Source organism: Aquarana catesbeiana, linkage group LG13 (assembly GCF_042186555.1).
Source record: "Aquarana catesbeiana isolate 2022-GZ linkage group LG13, ASM4218655v1, whole genome shotgun sequence".
Classification (NCBI taxonomy): domain Eukaryota; kingdom Metazoa; phylum Chordata; class Amphibia; order Anura; family Ranidae; genus Aquarana; species Aquarana catesbeiana.
The window spans coordinates 103,099,282-103,116,186 of record NC_133336.1 but is presented as its reverse complement, the minus strand read 5'-3'; the positions used below and the strand labels follow the sequence as shown (position 1 = coordinate 103,116,186).

At 44.3% G+C, this 16,905-nt stretch overlaps 1 protein-coding gene across 1 annotated transcript in view; it reads right to left on the bottom strand.

The window, feature by feature from the left end:
* The window catches only part of RASGRP1 (RAS guanyl releasing protein 1), a 306,655-nt gene that overhangs the window by 111,079 nt on the left and 178,671 nt on the right, over window positions 1-16,905 (bottom strand). The window contains exon 2 of the mRNA XM_073609577.1: window positions 10,242-10,356. The gene's annotated coding sequence lies outside the window, so the exon portion shown is untranslated. The remainder of the gene's footprint in view (window positions 1-10,241; window positions 10,357-16,905) is intronic.

Below are 16,905 nucleotides of genomic sequence, written 5' to 3'. Positions count from 1 at the left end.
AAGCTACTGATGCACCAAAGCCAAGTAAAGGGCCCAGGAAGCCTCAAGAATCTATTCAGCACCAGTGGACAGTCCAGTGTGAGCAGGCGTTTCGCCAACTGAAGAGGAGTCTAAGCAATGCCCTGGTGCTTGCGTATGCTGACCACCCTAAACCATTTGAACTCCATGTTGATGATAGCATAATAGCAGGGATGGACTGGGCAAGGTGTTGTACCAATGGTGCCCTACTGCTGTCTCAGCCAATGAGGAGGGAGAGTCCTGAACAGCCGAGACACTTATGTAACATTGATGTATTGAGATGGGGCTCAGGTAAGTATTGGGGGGGCTGAGAGGGGCTGCTGCACACCGAAGGTATTTTATCCTAATGCATAGAATGCATTAAGATTAAAAAAACCTTCTAACTTTTGAACCACTTTAAACTACATGACTGAACAAGGTTGGTTTAACCTCTGAAGTTTAATTTATAACACTCTTCTCTTCATGAATTGTAAAGGACATTATATTATTATTTCTAGACTATAACAAAAGCTTGAGTGTATTTAGAGAGAATTAAGGTGTATGTAAACCCTAACAAATTAACATTTTCTTCCTTTGTCTGTTAAATATACCATTGAAAGCATTTTTTAAAAACAAAAATACCTGTGGATCCTAGTGATTCTAGTGAGCTGATAATTTCATTTGTTTTCTACCTGTGCTTCACTCCTATCAGTTACATTTTTTTCTAGCTATCTTTGAAGACTTCAAAACCCCTTCTCCTGATATTATGTAGATGTGGAGGTGTTCTGTAGCTCTAACACAATTCCTGAACTATTGGGGGAGATTTACTAAAACGGGAGCACTCAGAATCTGGTGCAGCTGTGCATGGTAGCCAATCAGCTTCTAACTTCAGCTTGTTCAATTAAGTTTTGACAATAAGCCCCAGGTTCACACTGACAGCGGGAATGAAATAGATTTATTCCCGCATGTCAGTACCGATTTTGGGGGCGGTTTCAGAGACATCTGTGTGGGTTGCTGCACAGATGTCTATGGAAATCGCACCCTGAAGTCGCCAAAATTAGTACAGAAAATACTTTTGGGAATCTGTGCGGTGCCGCACATGCGAAGTCACACCGATTCGGACGGTGCCATTGCTGGCAATTGCTGCTGATTTGGCATGCGATTTGACACGTCAAATCGCTCCAATATGAACCTATGCTAAAACCTGAAAGCTGATTGGTTTCTATGCAGAGCTGCACAATATTTTGCACCATGGAGCTTTAGCCCTGGTTCACAATGCCGTGACTTGTCATGCAACTTGAGAGTTCAAAGTCACATGGCAAGTCGCGCCCCATTAATGACAATGTAACCGTTCTAATCGGTGTGACTCAAGTCGCTATGACTTAGAAAATGGTTCCTGCACTACTTTTGGTACAACTTAAACACGACTTGCAATGTCTTCTGTTAAAGAAGTTGTATGCAAGCTGTGGTGAAGTTGCGCAGGGATGTCGGAATCAAAATCTTGAAGCCGCAGCAGTGCAACAAGGGCTTAGTGAATAACTCCCATTATGACAACGTTCGGTTGCCCCTATATAGATAGAGTACACTGAGTGTGTTTGCCAAGTGCACCGCAAAGATGCAAATGGGCCCTAAAATTACGACACCTTGAAAAAAATGTCAGATCACTACCCATGCATGTAAAGATTAGTAAGACATATTTGATGCTTCATTGTCCCAGCTAGTACCAGGTTTCTGTGTTCAGTAGGATTCAGTGATGAATTGGTTAAAAGCGAAACGTCATTCTCCAATGCAAATGAGCAGTGTTTTCAGCACAATCTCACATACATTTCACAGCAGCTGTACAGGTGGGAAGTGATTGGAGATCTGTATCAGCAGGAAGAGCACAGCCTCAGGTGCACATCTAAAGAGCACACAAAGAAGAAACTTCACACCAGGTTGAAATCCGAAAATCAGAAGTTTGCCAGAAAAATATTCAGGGCTTCTTACTGCCAACGGATTGATCTCAATAAAAGAAAAATATATATATTACTGTTTTTAGATATTTATACATGAGAAAGAAATCAATTTCATAGAAATATTCATATCAAAATGTTAAAGAGACCATGTAATCAACCTAAAAATTGCAGGAAAACAGAGAAAATCAAGTAACTTAAAGCGGGGTTCCACCCAAATTTTGAACATTATCTCTATGCATTCTCTTCCTTGCCTAGATGCTGACATGCTGTGTAAAAAAATTTAAATTGCCGTAATTACCTTTTTTTTTCTAATCTTCTTAGGACTTCCTGGTTTTCCTCCCATGGGAGTAGGCGTGTTTCTAGCCTCTCCCAGACCTCCCACAGTCCCCTGGGAGCTAGTATCAGGCTTCCCAGCATGCATTGTGCAACAGCGTCATCACAACATCTCGGTGAATGCTGGGAGCACAGCATTCACCGCATCCAGGAAATACATGCTTGTGGGCTTCAAATGCCCACAATGAAGATGGAAACCGCCTTCAGTGAATTTTATAAGTTATTCTTTACAACGAAATCGGACACAGGCAGACTTATTACACAGAACATGTGAGTAGATAATCATGAGAAGAAAAGTTTGTGAATGAACTCCAAAAAAAAAAAAAACAATAGATAGGTGGACCCCCGCTTTAAATGCTTACTCATCACCGCTCCGGCTACTCACATCGCCGCAGTCGCGAACCCAGAAGAAACACAGGGGAAACATGTCAGCTCCCTCAGCGTGGACCGGGATCAGATGCCGAGGCCTCGTTCTAAGGTGAGTATTTCATAATGCAGTGCATATTAGCTCATTATGCCTTTGCCTTACAGGTTTTTTTGTTATAATAAAAAAAAAATTGAAAATTTCAGTGCGGGTATACAACCGCTTTAATTACTCTCTGTGCTGGCCCAGCTCAGCCGCCCCACCTCCCTTTACAACACAAGTGTGCTGCAACTAACTGTCCTGTGCATTGCACTCTGACGCATTAAATGTAAACAGCACCTGTTTTTCATGCATTGGAATGCATTGCACCCAGATCATTTTGAATGTTGACTATATCCAAAATCAAAATGTGTGCACTGCAGAGCACTGTGTGATGGTGTGAACAGACCCTAAAGCCCCGTACACACGATCCGAAAATAGGACAACAGATCGTCCGACTTTTTTATCGCTTGCTAGTCGCATTGAAATTAAATAGGTTACTAAAGTTATGAAAATTCTCATACGACAGAATAAAAAATCGGAAGTAATGTAATGTATTGTATTTGTATATAATATTGTATTTTCAGGCGAATACTGTACTGATTAATCGCTTCCGGACCAGCCACCGCAGTTTTACTGCGGCAGGCTGGCTCCCCTGCGCGAAATCATGTTACTGTACGTGATCTCGCGAGTCCCAGGTAGGAGGCGCACACGTGTGCCCGCTGCACAGCGGGGTGCCGATGCTCGTGGCCGACGGTCGCGATGACCACCAGCCACGAGCGTTCGTGACCATTAGACACAGAACAGGGACAAGTGTGTGTGTAAACACACACTTCCCTGTTCTGTTTTGACAGGAGTGACAGATCGTGTGTTCCTATTAGCTAGGAACCAGGATCTGTCACTTCCTGTAGTTAGTCCCTCCCCCTTCAGTTAGAATCACCTCCCAGGGAACATAGTTAACCCCTTCACAGCCCCCTAGTGTTAACCCCTTCACTGCCAATGATATTTTTACCGTAATCAATGCATTTTTAATCACACTGATCGCTGTATTAATGCCAATGGTTCCAAAAATGTGTCAAAATTATGATGAATGTGAGTAATCAGGACGGCAGAGTTTCTCCACATTATAGGTGTGTCTGTACCTTGCCTGTGGAAGATGTGTTGACCTTGCTGGTTGGGTTTTGGCCAGAAGACACAGTTAAAGAAGGAGTGACCTGTGTACACCATCATGGGACGGTGCAGCAGTCATTCAGAATTTGACCAAGGCATAGTGATGTACCACTTTCTTTGAAGAAGAGCGCAGGTACCTATTTATAGGGGGAGGACTGTGAATACTGGACTGCTGGTGATGCTGCAAAAAGGGTTTACCCTATGTCAGTATGGGGTAAGCTAATCTTTTGTGCCAGTGTATCCCAGCTGTTACCAAATGACAGCGATTATCGCTCCCTGGGCATGCTTTGGGAGGTACCATACCTTTATGGTTGAGATCCTGCCTGACCTTGAGCAACCCTGCAATCTGCGAGTACCCTGGGAGGACAACACCATTTAGTGGAAGGTCAGGGGGAGAGGAAGTCAAGAGGAGCATGGTTCCTCTATGGTTTCCTGGGTCACAAGGGAAGTTATCAGATTGGATGCTCCCACCCCATGTGACTCTAGCACATAGACTCTAGTACCTATTTAAGGCCCTGGCTCCCAGGCTTGGAGGGCATTTTGCATATGTGTAATGTAAGGACAGGTCACCCATCTGACAGGGAGAGTGATTAGGGACATGGAGAGGTTTCATATGAGTAGAAAAAGAATAGGGACAAGCCATCCTACCTGAAGACCTCCCCATTTGGGTCTAGACCAGCCAGGCCGCATTCCGCTCCTCAAGACAGACACTGTTGGCACATCTGAGACCTACGCTGCTACACATTGCTGGTGCTTGCCATGAGTGTTCCCGGTCAGATGCCTTCCCACCAGGTTTGTTGTGAATTACTGGATTCTACATTAATATAAGTTCTGTTTTCTGTACCGCAATCTGTGTAATTACTGCTGCTGCGCCACACTGCACCTCCCACAAGGGGGGTAAAAAGGATGTAGGGTGTTAGCTCACCTTTTCATTTTTTCTGAAAAGGTGCACTAACATTTTAAGGATGTGTGATGGGTTTTTTTGGTAAAAACTACTGCTATAATGTCCTATTGGAGGCACTATGTGGTTTGCTTTGTATGCCAATCTATTTTTGAACTGTGCAGACCACCAAACAAAAGAAAGTAGATCATTTCATATTTCCTGAACTAAGTCTTGGGACTCCTCTCAGTATTTCCAGCACCTCTCCCAATGCCCCTACAGTTCCTTTACTGAATATCCACAGGTGAAGAAAGGGAAATAAAATATGCAAATGTTAAGGTTTGATGCTGTCTTGTAATCCTACTGCTCAAGGCAATGTCCCTGGATCTATCATCACTGGATTGAGCTCTAATGACAAAAGGCTGACAAGGAAATATCAGGGCAATAACTCCATAGTGGCTGGTAGAATCTAGATGAGAGTAAAAGTCAGTAAAAACAGTGACTGAAAACAAGGTGGTAGCGTTAGCAGCAAGATACAGCAGATACAAACAAAGTAGGATGTTGAAGTTATAATAAGCCTTTGTGGTATATACTGTATATAAAGGGTGGAGATGTTTTGGCAGAAGCACATGATATGAATATAAATCTTTTTTTGCTCTTGTGCAGACAAGTTCATATTACAATTTAGTAAAGACTAAAAACAGAGAGGACAACAGCTAATGGGCGGAGAGCCTGAAACGATATAGAAATTTAGAACAAGCAAAAAAATATGATTTTTGCCAGGGAGAGTGTCTTAACGCAGAAAAGCCACCCAGAACCAGTGGCGGCCCATCCATAGGGGGCGCATGGGCGCCGCTCCCCTTCCAGGCAGTCCAAAAAAAAACAAATGTGAAAAAAAAAAAAAAGAAAATTTTAAAACTGGCCCTTTAAAAAAAAAATACAAAAAAAGGTCCTTAAGTGCACTGTGTTCGGACACCGGACACAGTGCAACGCTGGACACAGTGCACTTATGGGAAGTGCCACGTCTATGCAATCAGGAGATTGCAGACGCGGCACTTCATTTGCGGGCGTTTATCCTGCCTTGCGGCGCTTTCCGAAGCGCCGAGTAGCCTCCGCTCTGCGCTCGTAGTATCTATTACTATGGCCGGGCGGTTTGATTGACATCTGAGTTTGATGTCACTTCCTGTTTTCTCTGTCCCATTGCGCCTGGGACAGAGAAAACCGGAAGTAGGAGCAGCTGGAGCGGACTCCTCTATCGCCGCTGTGGAAAAAGACACCGCAGGAGAGGACAACAGCAAGGTAAGTACCGCTGTGTGTGCTCCCACAGAGAACGGGGGGGAGGGGGGTTTGATAGGACACAGGCTGCATTTAGTGAGACACAGGCTGGCTGCATTTAGTGGGACACAGGCTGCATTTAGTGAGACACAGGCTGCATTTTATGTGACACACGCTGCATTTAGTGGGACACAGGCTGGCTGCATTTGGTGGGACACAGGCTGCATCTTATGTGACACAGGCTGCATCTTATGTGACACAGGCTGCATTTTATGGGACACAGGCTGCATTTAGTGGGACACAGGCTGCATTTAGTGGGACACAGGCTGGCTGCATTTAGTGGGTCACAGGCTGCATTTAGTGGGACACAGGCTGGCTGCATTTAGTGGGACACAGGCTGGCTGCATTTGGTGGGACACAGGCTGCATTTTATGGGACACAGACCGCATTTAGTGGGACACAGGCTGGCTGCATTTAGTGGAACACAGGCTGGCTGCATTTAGTGGGTCACAGGCTGCATTTAGTGGGACACAGGCTGGCTGCATTTAGTGGGACACAGGCTGGCTGCATTTAGTGGGACACAGGCTGCATTTAAAGGGACACAGGCTGGCTGCATTTAGTGGGACACAGGCTGCATTTAAAGGGACACAGGCTGGCTGCATTTTGTGGGACACAGGCTGCATTTAGTGGGACACAGGCTGAATTTAGTAGGACAAAGGCTGCATTAAGTGGGACACAGGCTGGCTGCATTTGGTGGGACACAGGCTGCATTTTATGTGACACAAGCTGCATTTTATGTGACACAGGCTAGATTTCGTGAGACAAAGGCTGCATTTAGTGGGACACAGGCTGGCTGCATTTAGTGGGACGCAGGCTGCATTTAGTAGGACACAGCCTGGCTGCATTTGGTGGGACACAGGCTGCATTTTATGTGACACAGGCTGCATTTAGTGGGACACAGGCTGCATTTAGTGGGACAAAGGCTGCATTTAGTGGGATACAGGCTTCATCTAGTGGGACACAGGCTGGCTGCATTTGGTGGGACACAGGCTGCATTTTATGTGACACAAGCTGCATTTTATGTGACACAGGCTGCATTTATTGGGACACAGTCTGGCTGCATTTAGTGGGACACAAGCTGGCTGCATTTAGTGGGACACGGGCTGCATTTAGTGGGACACAGGCTGGCTGCATTTAGTGGGACACAGGCTTCATTTAGTGGGACACAGGCTTCATTTAGTGGGACACAGGCTTCATTTAGTGGGACACAGGCTGGCTGCATTTGGTGGGACACAGGCTGCATTTTATATGACACAGGCTTCCTTTTTTTGTGACACAGGCTGCATTTCATGTGACACAGGCTGCATTTCATGTGACACAGGCTGCATTTGATGGGACACAGGTTGCATGTAAGGATGGACTCCGCTGGGGGGCACCTGATGGCATCTGGTGGCAGGCAACGTGGCTAGTGACACACTCGGGGCTCCCACTGATTCTGCATTATGGTGAGTTGAATGATTTCATTTTATATTACAATGTAATAATAGAAATAATGTGCTTCAATCATCCTGACACCATAACAACCATGGTGCCGGGATGATTGAAGTGCTAACACCAGGTGTTTGGAATATCTTTATCTGCTGATTGTTAAACTTTCTGGAATACACATTTCTATTGTTGTGTAGGATCTGGGCCTGCTGTCCCTCCATCCCTCTCTCCCTCTCCCTCCATCTCTCGTTCATCTCAGACGCCAACCACGCCATCTTATAGCCACGCCCACTATTTCGCTGAAACCACACCCATTTCACCAAGCGGGAAGGGCCAAAAAGGAAGGGCGGGGTCTGGCACCCCCCATCCTAAAACTTCACCAGCCGCCACTGCCCAGAACAAGTGAGTAAAATGATGATAATAAGGCCTAAGGACCCCAAACTGAGTGGGGACACATTGAACACCCTGCTATCCTCTTTTCTCTAGAGTTTGCAAGCCTGTAACAAAGTGTTTTTGATGTCAATCTGCTGTCTGTGCTGCAGAGAGAGAGACACACAAACCAGGTTAACAACCTGTACACCAGAATGCAGCTCAACTTAAGAAGTTTCTGAATGTTAAAAAAAACATACATACATACTTACCTACCCAGGGGCGGATCCAAGGGGGGGGGCAACGGGGCAATTGCTACCCCCAAAAAATTTGTTGCGGGCCGGGCGGGATGAGGGATCGGGCGGCTCCCCGAGCGGGTGAGGGAGTGGGCGGATGCGGGAGCGGGCGGCTCCCTGAGCGGATGAGGGAGCGGGCGGCTCCCCGAGCGGATGCAGGAGCGGGCGGCTCCGCGGGAGGACCGGGCGGCTTGGGCGGGTGAGAGCAGGCTAGGTGGTGTGAGTGGGGGCGGCTGGCCAATCAGCGAGCCAGCGTGCAGGGGAGCAGAGAGATGACATCATCTCTCACTGCCCCGCATCCCTGCAGTAACTTCTGCCCTCAATGTACAGGCAGTGTGGGCAGCAGAGAGATTACATTATCTCTCTGCTGCCTGATCTGAAAGGAGGCAAGCAAAACACCACTTTAGCAGCTATGTGACAATCTGCAAGGTGTCAGGTGACGTGGCAAGTGACAATCCTCAATGTGTGGCAAGTGACAATCTGCATCTGGTGGCAGGTGATGTGACAATCTGCAATGTGTGGCAGGTGACGTGGCAAGTGACAATGTGCAAGGTGTGGCAGGTGACGTGGCAAGTGACAATCCACATCTGGTGGCAGGTGACGTGGCAAGTGACAATCTGCAACATGTGACAGGTGACAATCTGCATCTGGTGGCAGGCAAGTGACAATCTGCAATGTGTGGCAGGTGACGTGGCAAGTGACAATCTGCATCTGGTGGCAGGTGACGTGGCAAGTGACAATCCGCAATGTGTGGCCAGTAACATGGCAAGTGACAATCTGCAACGTGTGGCAGGTGACATGGCAAGTGACAATCTGCAACATGTGGCAGGTGACAATCCGCATCTGGTGGCAGGCAAGTGACAATCTGCAACATGTGGCAGGTGACGTGGCAAGTGATAATCCGCAATGTGTGCCAGGCGACGGTGGCAAGTGGCACGCTCAGGGCTCCCACTGATTCGGCATTATGGTGAGTTGAACCATTACATTTTATATTACAATATATTCATAGAAATAACAACCATGGGGCTGGGATGATTGAAGCGCCAACACCAGCCATTTCCTCGATAAATTTCCCCCCAAAAAAATGGCAGTGCCCCTCCCGAGACTAGACTCTGGATCCGCCCCTGTACCTACCTGCTGCAGCATTGGTCCTACGATGCAGCTGTCCACTGCCGACTCTAAGCCCAAGAACTGAGGGATCATGAGGCAGAGAGCGGTGACTCTTAGTCACCGCTCTCTGCTCTGCTCCTCCACCCCTCCACTCACTGGCAGGAGAAGGGTAAAAGTTGCTGGTCTGGCTCTCGGTGGCATCTGGCTGAATCCCGACATTATTGTCTTAAGAAGGTTTGGCCATACTTCTCTGATAAGGACTCACCCGAGAACAAGCAAGTTATCATAAATTCCATAGAAAACGGCAGTGCCAGCCTGCTCCAGTGTCCTTGATCACTGCCCCAGTGTAGTCATAATAAACAATGCAGCCAGCTCCATCACCTGTCCCACAAAAACACCACAATACACCGTATCAATGTCCTGATCACCGCTATAACAGCGCCCTGATCACCGTCATAACAGCGTCCTGATCACCGCCATAACAGTGTCCTGATCACCGCCATACCCCATACCAGTACCATGATCACTGCCATTTGCCATACCAGCATCCTGATCACCACCATACGCCATAACAGTGCCCTGATTACCGCCATATGCTATTACTAGTGCCCTGATCACTGCCATACGCCATACTAGTGCCCTGATCATGCTATACACCATACCAGTGCTCTGATCACCGCCATACGCCATATTAGCATCCTGATCACTGTCATACCCCATACCAGTGTCCCGATGACCTCATAGGCCATACCAGCGTCCTGATCACCAACATACCCCATACCAGAATCCTGATCACCACCATTACCCATACAAGCGTCCTGATCACTGCTATACCAGCAACCTGATCGCCGCCATACCAGCATCCTGATCACGGCCATATCTCATACCAATGTCCTGATCACTTCCATACCCAATAAATAAATACAAGCATATATAATTTATTAAAACTATAAAAGCACACTTACATATGGGAAAGCAAAGGGCTGCAAAACTGTGAAGATGGTGAAGAGCAGCGCAGCTGGCCAGCTCAAACAGCTGTCATGCATGGACTCCAGGGATGTCAGAGGGGGTAGGCAGCGTCTGCAGGTGAAAGAAACACTAGTAAGTTTCTTGTTTAGAGATAACACAAATTCTTCTGAAGTTCTAAGTAAAAAAAAATTATACCTTTTCATGAACCTAGATACAAACCAGCTCTACAGGTTGAAAACACCTGCCAAGCATACCATCATTTTCATGTAAAGGTAAACAACATTCTGCCAAGAGCATGCAATGGAATCTCTATGGCATGAAGTGGAAAATCAACAACTAAGTCACACTCTCACAGTAATCACACTTTAACCAAATCATTATAAAGGCAGAAAGCTTTTCATGAAGTTGCATTGCGGATTAAGGCTGAACTATATGTACTCATCCTGCCCTAAGCAGGAGTATCTATTTAAGCTTAAAGCTGCTAGACTGTAATCAGCATGAGCCTGATCAATAGTTCAGCTTTCTTGAGTCTCACCTAAGTTCTGGTAATTGTTCGATTCTGCCTGCTGCTTGGTAGTGCTCTGGTAATAGCATAGGGGGCTACAATGTTAAGAGGCTGCAATGTTAAGAGTTAATATTATTAACTATCAATTAACTATTAATTATCAAGAGTAACCTTGGGAAGTTAAGCCTCGTACACACGATCGGATTTTCCAACGGGAAATGTGTGATGACAGGCTATTGGCGGAAAATTCGACTGTGTGTATACTCCATCGGACAATTGTTGTCGGATTTTCCACGGACAAATGTTGGATAGCAGGTTTTAAAATTTTCCGTGGACAAATGTCTGTTGTAGGATTTTCCGAGCGTGTACACGGTCGGTCTTGTAAACTAGCGATCGTAATGGAGAATTAACATTCGTGACGTGGTAAATTATGAAATCTCGAAATGCAGCGCACAATTCTCTTCCTCTTTAATGATATAATAATGAAGCTGCTTTGCTGGTGATACTGATGGAGTTATTGCAAACAAATTTTCAAAGGCTTTTTTTTTTCTAGTGATATCAAGAATAATATTATTATGCTTTTTTTTTTAATTTGGGCAAGCTACCACAACATCATTATCCCGTAGTTTTTAAGATCAAAGATACAACCATGTTGGTGTTCCTTGTTAATTTTACATTGTATTTTTTTAAATGTAACTGCCTACTCCCAAACTGTCATTTGAAGTAAAACACATAGCCAAGTATTATTCTACACAATTTTTTTTATTGTGCATTAAAAAAAGAAAACAAATAAAATTAGACATGCTATCTGCCAATAGAACTTAAAAAAAAAAATAAAATAAAATAAAAGCCTCATGCATGTGTGAGCCTGGCTGGTCACATTCGCCTGTTATGTGAATTGTATGCAGTTAAAAACACATCTAATTTGCATATATGTGAACCCAGCCTAAGGGTTGTCTTCCTTTTTTGTGTTTTGTGTTCTGCCTGTAGAAGCAACTCGATGTTATCCTATGTGTCCATGTACATTAGGATGATTACAGGCATATTTTGAGCTCAATGTTTATAGGCAGGATAAAAAAAAACCTGGTTTGCGTTTCTGATTGGAGCTTTTTGGCAGGAAAAACGTAAAACTCTTCTAAACTCTGTACAAAAAATGTTCTATATGAAAGTTTTTTCTGCCAAGGGAACAGACTTTTTTTAAGCCCCAGTGTGCATGGAGCCTAATAGAGGAGGTGTGTTACTGGCTAGATCACCAGGTTAAAACGGAGAGAAAAAAGCCTAAAAAAGAAACAATGCAGTCACCTACTGTTTAATACCACTTTAAAGTACTTTTCATTTTGGGTACAGCAGGGAATGGTGAATTTTTTTTCCCATCTGTGCCTCATTGTTGAGATTTCACTACTTGTGCTGTATAAAGAACTGTAAGGCTCGGTTCACACTGGGGCGACTTGGGATCCGACTTGTACGCCCTCAAGTCGCCCCAAGTCGCCCCAAGTCGCTTTGCATTTAGATTACAATTGTAGTGAATTGAACCGTCTTAACTGACACTACTGAAGTCGCTCCGACTTCAAAAAAGGTTCCTGTACTACTTCTATCCGACTTGTAGGCGACTTGTACCCATTCAACTCAATGTAAGTCGCCTGCAAGTCGGATCTCTCAAGCGACTTTGCAGAGAAAACCCCTCCCTCCCCCCTCCCTCCCAGAGAGGTGATTGGCCACAGGCGAAGTCGCCTGCCATGGAGGCGACTTCAAGTCGCCTCGTAATTTGCCGAAGTCGCGCTGAAGTCGCGCTAAAGTCGCGCTGAAGCCGCGTTGAAGTCGCGGTACAAAGTCGCGCTAAAGTCGTGTTGCCCATGTGTGAACCGACCCTAAGTGAGAGGAAATCTCTCCAATGTTTACTCTGAGACAGTTGTCACTGTAACAGGTGTCCCCACTGGAAGATTTCCCCTCTATTCCTTTTCTAGTGCCAACTCAAAATTTTGGCTGTTCCCTCACTTTCAGACCCAGTGATGGTAGTCACGAGTACAACAAAGGGGATGTATCTTCCTAATGGAAACACAGGCAGCAAAAAAAAAATAGAAAGAAAAAAAAGAGAGAGTTTAAATCAAAAATGACAGGGATATTAACTCCTTGCTCTGTCTAAAATTAAGATAAATGTGTTGGCTTTAGATACATTTTAAACTTTTCTTTAAGAGCCCCAAGAAGTGTCCTAATGCTTACTGAGGTGACTTTAGAGTGGACAACTTTCAAGTAAGTTTTCTATGTGGTTGCTGTAGTACCAAAATGATTGGTGCATACACCAAACACCACTTCCCAGGGCACACACTGCCCCAAGGTGATAGTAACCACAGTTTCTGCTTTAAGCAACAGCTCCAGTCAGAATACCTTTTACTCTGAAAACCTGAAGAAGGGGGGCCTATAAAAAAAGCAAACATCTTGGATACTACCTTTCAATTAAACCTGTTACCTCACATCTGACAGTATTCCTGACCTTTGTGGAACTTTGCCATTTTTTATGCTTCGCAAATGTAACAGGACATTCTTCCTCCCCTGACAACCAATGTAATAAGGGTAGGTACTACCTTTTACTCACTACCAAATGAATAGAGTATTCTCCCTCTCACTCTTCTTCCTCCCAATGACAACCAATGTAAGAGGCATTCTTCCTCTTACTGACCAACAATGTGAGAGTTCTCTTCCTTCCGCTAATCAACAGTGTAATGCCCCATACACACGGTCGGATTTTCCGACGGAAAATGTGTGATAGGACCTTGTTGTCGGAAATTCCGACCGTGTGTGGGCTCCATCACACATTTTCCATCGGATTTTCCGACACACAAAGTTTGAGAGCAGGATATAAAATTTTCCGACAACAAAATCCGTTGTCGGAATTTCCGATCGTGTGTACACAAATCCAATGCACAAAGTGCCACGCATGCTCAGAATAAATAAAGAGATGAAAGCTATTGGCCACTGCCCCGTTTATAGTCCCGACGTACGTGTTTTACGTCACCGCGTTTAGAACGATCAGATTTTACGACAACTTTGTGTGACCATGTGTATGCAAGTTTGAGCCAACATCCGTAGGAAAAAATCCATGGATTTTGTTGTCGGAATGTCCGAACAAAGTCCGACCGTGTGTACGGGGCATAAGGCTGAGTTCACAAATGTCCGGCTGTGGTTTGCAGTTCGTAGTCCGGTGCATTTCTGTTCACCAGTTCAGGGGAGATTCAGGGGTAAACCAGACCCAAAAATACACAGAACCATTTTCAAAATCACACCATGGCCGCCCAGGACATGTGTGAACCGGCTCCACTGAGAGCCGGTCACATTCACCTGTTATGTGAATTAAATGCAGTTAAAAACGCATCCAATTCGCATATATGTGAACACAGCCTAAGGGTTGTCTTCCCTCTACTGACCTCCAATGTAGAGGATATTCTTCTTTCCACTGACCACCAATGTAAAGGGCATTCTTCCCCCCACTGACTGAAAAATAATGAAGCATTCTTCCACCATGCACCAATGTATGAAAGGACCTTCTCCCACTGACCACCAATGTAAGTTGCTTTCTATCCCCCACAGACCAACAATGTAAGGGGCATTCTTCCTCCCACTTACCACTAGTGTAAGGGGCATTTTTCCTTCAATTGACCACCAATGTAAGTGGTATTTTTCCTCCCACTGACAACCAGTGAAGGTGCATTACTCCTCCTACTAACTACCAATGGTACTCCAAAGGGCCAGTCCACCCATGTGTAAAACCTATGGTTTTTGTAACTGACAAATTTCCCTGTGTTTTCATCAGGACCCATGTCAAATCTACTTTTAGCACAGGTTCTGATGGCAAAATACTGTAGCTACACCAAAATTCAAATTTCTTACAAAATGCTACAGCCATTAGTATCACTTTACCTTGTCGTATTATTTGTTGGAAGGCAACATGGTTTAATAGCATATTTCTGGAATTTCACTTCCTGGTTGATACAGGCAGATGGCCCCAAGTTGGAATGTAACCAATTGCACATTAAAGCTTTGTAGAATAAAAGCTTGGCTCCTGACCACTGGGCGTGATAATATTTAAATCTTTGATTAACACTCTGCAAGCACTCTTCAAAGAGAGCCCTGGCTGTTGAGATAATTGATGAAGGTGGGGGTTACAAAGATCAAAGGACCAACAGGCTTTGAAGATTGACCCGGGATACAGAGACATGATACATGGACAATGCTGCCCCTAGAGGCCAATACAGCAGGACGGACAGTAATATAATATATTAAGGAGGACTGCCCCATAAATACTGTGAATCGTCAAAAGTCTAGATGGGATGGCAATGAGGTTGGGTCTGGATGGTGTATGATTAAAGTATAAAAGGGCTGAACGAGTCAGAGAGCTGTCTCTCTACCATTTTTGAGCCTCATGGCTCTCTTTCTATCACCTTGAGCCCAGCCGAGGAGACTGTGCGATAAGTATCTTTGATGTTCTTGTATTATATGTTCTGTTGTTATATGCTTTGTAATATCTTTCTTTAGTATTTTCATGTTAGCATTTTCCTATTTTCTTGGGAAATAAATAAGACGTTGTTTTATTAAGCAATGTGCTTGTTTTCATAGCTAACCTATATTATTGTGATATTAACAGTAACTATCAGAGTTTTAATAGACTAGCTAACTATAGGAATAGACAAATTAATGCATGCAGTATATGGAATAAATAGAGAAAATCCATGACCACCCTCGTATAATATTTAGTTTAGAAGTTATTCCAAGTTTCAGTATTTATTTCATTATCCATAATGTAAAATACACAGATTATTGAAGAGCTCATATTCAAGGAGAGAGTTCTTTGCTTTGGTCTTTGTTTGGAAGGGGAAGCACAAAACAGAGACATGATTTTTGGATGGAGAATATCTTTACAATGGCAAGGATTTTGTGTTTAAAGGATCCAGTTAGGGAAATCTGGTCATGAGGCAGATTCAAATGGAATATATCCAGCTGAAGATCTGAAAACCTAGAGCCAGCTTTTCTAGTGTACGGTGCTCATGTATCTCAATAGTAGAAGCAGCTAAACGACAGTAAAACTGAACTGAATTAATAGCTTTATTTAAAGCTGTACTTGCATCAACTTATTCTCCTCATCATTATATTAAAATTTCAATGACCACTTTACTTATATTATCAAATAGACAGATTGGAAGCCCCACTTTTGGATGAGGATACCTCTCCACTTCTCTAAGCCCCAGGGCTGTGTTTACCACATAGACTCATTCGGCAAATGATCTGTAGTGTGGAGAAGGTGCAAGGCTGATGTCTAAATACTGTCAGAACTCTGAGCCAATCAGACTCTAGTGTATGTACAGTCAGGTCCATAAATATTGGGACATCGACACAATTCTAATCTTTTTGGCTCTATACACCACCACAATGGATTTGAAATGAAACAAACAAGATGTAATTTGAGGGTATTTACATCCAAATCAGGTGAACGGTGTAGGAATTAAAAGAGTTTGTAAATGTGCCTCATACTTTTTAAGGGACCAAAAGTAATGGGACAGTTGATTGCTCAGCTGTTCCATGGCCAGGTGTGTGTTATTCCCTCATTATCCCATTTACAAGGAGCAGATAAAAGGTCCAGAGTTCATTTCAAGTGTGCTATTTGCATTTGGAATCTGTTGCTGTCAACTGTTATATATGAGATCCAAAGAGCTGTCACTATCAGTGAAGCAAGCTATCATTAGGCTGAAAAAACAAAACAAACCCATCAGAGAGATAGCAAAAACATTAGGTGTGGCCAAATCAACTGTTTTTAACATCCTTAAAAAGAAAGAACGCACCGGGGAGCTCAGCAACACCAAAAGACCTGTAAGACCACGGAAAACAACTGTGGTGGATGACCGAAGAGTTCTTTCCCTGGTGAAGAAAACACCCTTCACAACAGTTGGCCAGATCAAAAACACTCTCAAGGAGGTAGGTGTATGTGTGTCAAAGTCAACAATCAAGAGAAGACTTCACCAGAGTGAATACAGAGGGTTCACCACAAGATGTAAACCATTGGTGAGCCTCAAAAACAGGAAGGCCAGATTAGAGTTTGCCAAACAACATCTAAAAAAGCCTTCACAGTTCTGGAACAACATCCTATGGACAGATGAGACCAAGAT